Below are 3,448 nucleotides of genomic sequence, written 5' to 3' on the forward strand. Positions count from 1 at the left end.
AGAGCTCAGGGCAATCGAGATGGACGCTTCGGTCGATGCCCCGAGCGCAACGACCAGGGCTACGGCCGAGGAGGAGGATGAGGTGGAGGATGCTGGGATGATCGCGGCCCCCGCCAGGAGTGGCGCAACCGGCCTCGCGAGGATCGCTGGCAGGACCAGCCTCGTGAGGGTGCCTGGACGGACCAGCCTCACGAGGACCGCCCTCATGGCAACGCTGGCCTTCCTCCGCGGCCGCCACCACTAAGAAGGAACGACGACCACCATCAGGACAAGGGTGCTGGGGCTTCCAGGAACCTTGTGCTATCGCCTGCATCTTGGGCGGAGCTCAGGCTCCAGCATCTCAACGTATCTTCAAGCAGTTTGCTCACGAGGTGAACGCTCCCCTTCCCAGGCTTGAGGCCACGCGCCCGCTCCGGTGGTCCAAGTGCGCCATCACTTTCAGCTCGGCGGACCAGCTCAAGTGCGCGGCCACTGCTGGCGCCCTCCTGATGCTCTGCTCACAAGTCATCAGCAACATACAAGTCACCAAGACCCTCATTGACGGTGGTGCAGGGCTTAACGTCCTGTCCGACGAGATATTCGATAGCCTCCAAGTGTCGTACGATCAGTTTCAGCCCACCAAGCCCTTCTCAGGAGTGACTGACGGCTCCACCACCCCGATAGGGCAGGGCCGCCTCCCTATCACCTTCGGACAACGCGACAACTACCGCACCGAGCTCATCGACTTTGACGTTGCTCACATCCGTCTGCCGTACAGTGCCATCCTCGGGTATCCGGCCCTAGCCAAGTTCATGGCGGTAACTCACCACGGCTACAACGTCCTCAAGATGCCAGGAAGCGGCGGGATCATCACGGTCCCTGCGAAGAAAGAGATGCGGTGTGCTCCCTCGAGCGCGCCTTCCAAGCCGCAGCAATCGAAGACCCCTACAACTATGGTGCGCAGTACCCTCCTGAGGCCATCCCCAAGAAGAAGCAGCTACTCCATATAGGGCCTCAGGGGAGCGGCGCCTCTAGTGGTGCCACATCGGGATCGGTGCCCGCACCTGGGGCGCCTCCCTCCCTCGCATAGGAAGGCGCGTCCGGCGCCATCCTCGGGCAAGGCTCGGGGGCTCTCTTCTGGAGGGCCTCAGACCTAGCCAACATCACGAGGGAGGCGCTCGGGCGCCACGTGGAGGCATGCTTTGCAGTACGTCTTCCTCAGGGGGACCCCGGGCAAGGAGCGCCTGGCGCTCGGGAGTTCATCGCCAAGACCACTCAGGAGCTGTAGGATGCAAGGGCCATGCGCGGAGACCACCGCCCACCTGGCGCAGCTCCCCATCCACGCGAGGATGGCGGGCTGCGCGTCTGCATCGACATCCCAGGGCTCAACAGGGCCGCATCTCAGGAGCGCTTCTGGCCTTCGCGCATGGGACGTTGTGAGGGCCCACCTCACAGCTATGTTCGCATGCCGTTCGGCCTGCCGAGCATGGCGGCCGCCTTCCAGCACAACCTCTGGAGCGTCCTGGCGACCCAGGAGTCCATGAATCACGCGGTCCTGCTGGAGATGGAGACGGTCCTCAAGGAACCACTTGGACCCCCAGAGCCTCCCGAGGCTCGGAGCCCCGGTGGCTCATGAGGAGCAACCCCTTCGCCATGCATCTTCAGCTACCCCAACATCCCTTCGACAACGGAACCAGGTGACATTTTCCAAGTTTATTTAGCTGGGAGCGCCCCCCGGGTTGCATCATTCTCAGGCCGCATGGGCTTGTCCCTGCGGCATGTATCCTTTTTCGTCTTTAGCTTGCTCTGCTGGGGGCGCCCCTCGGGCTGCATCATCCCCAGGCCGCTCGGGTCCGACTCAGTGGCATGTATCGTTCTTGCATTTACCTAAGCTAGTTCGCTTTCCATGCATAATCTATCTATGGTTATCACCTGCTTGATTACCACCCACCACGGGAGCCGCGCGCCGATCGTCTTTCTTCAGGATCCTTCGCATAAGAAAGCTAGGCACGGCGTCTGTGCTCGGGTCCGTCCCTGCAGCGTCGATAAATCCAACGGCTGAGCTCTGTCTGGCGGGCCGGTCCCGTTCACGTCACCTCCTGGGGTTGTTGGTGCTTGGCCTTCTCATGCGATAACCTCAGGAGATTCATTCGGCATAGGTTGCCTAACCATCTCGCAGGACCACCGCAGTCAACAAGAACCATGACCAGGCGCAACCCGCCTTGAGGTAGGGCCTTGTGAGTCCCGCGCTGGCTCATGAGTGCCCAGACACACCTCGTCTAGCCCTGTTATGCAAGCCACGTGTCAGGGCGGGGCTGTACATGCCCAGGGGCTCCACTCAGAGGGAGCCCTCACCCACGCACCAGTGGAAGCACCATGCTCCGCGCTGGCAGTCGACATGGCCGAGGAGCGGTTATGCCCGTGCAAGTGCGGAAGTGCTATGCTCCGCGCTGGTGATAAACAACTGAGGGTGGCCCCATGGCCGTATCAATCTCAGGGAGCCCTTGAGCTCAGTGTCTCATCGCAACACCTCCCCCCGGGAGAGTCGCGCGAGGGGGCTGGGCACGGGGGCTATGCTCGGGTCACGCCCAAGCGTACGCCACCCCGCCAGGTCACTCGGGCCTGGTCGTCGTGCACCCTCCCGAGCGGAGCCTCGACGAGGGAAAAGGTATGAAGGTTGTTTGAGCGTCAAGGGGGACTCCTGAGCATCGCGACTCAGGAGCCTAGCTGGCCACGTAGCCCCTCACCCCTTGGTCTTGTCCTGGTGATCCGGACGACCCAACGGCGGCTGAGGTATGCGCGGGGTCGGGCCATGCAGACGTAGAACACTAGACCTATTCCTGCGTCTCCTTTTTGTAAGCTGTTTGTGCGTCAAGGGGGACTCCTGAGCATCGCGACTCAGGAGCCTAACTGGCTACGTAGCCCCTCACCCCTTGGTCTCGTCCTGGTGATCCGAACGACCCAACGGCGGTTGAGGTATGCGCGTGGTCGGGCCCTGCCGAGGTAGAACATAAAGCAAATGGGAAGGAAATCGCAAAATCTCAAGCAAATATTACAAGACATATTGTTCTCCCGATACCAAACGCTAGTTTAAACGCCTCCATGAGGCATGGTGCATATTGCAGAAGCTAAACAGGAAAGGAGCCGCCAGCAAGTCATCTCATCATCGCCGGACACCGACGTCGCTCGCAAGGGATGCTTCTTCCATAGCGGCGTTGCCCTCACCTACACCACCCGCCGGAGTTGCAGGATCAGCAGCACCGCCAGTTGAGGGCGCGGGATCGAAGGCGTGGAACCTCTTCAGCAGGGCCTCCACCTGACCTTTCACGGCTTCGGCAGCAGCTGCGCAGTGCTCGGCGTCCACAGGCTCCAGCAGCTCGTCATGGTGGGCGGCGGGATCGCGAAGATGGAGGTGGCTGAAGACGCGCGTCAACACGGCTGAGGAAAGAATGTGGGCTTCTCCCTCTGC

Source organism: Aegilops tauschii, chromosome 2, assembly GCF_002575655.3.
Source record: "Aegilops tauschii subsp. strangulata cultivar AL8/78 chromosome 2, Aet v6.0, whole genome shotgun sequence".
Classification (NCBI taxonomy): Eukaryota; Viridiplantae; Streptophyta; class Magnoliopsida; order Poales; family Poaceae; genus Aegilops; species Aegilops tauschii.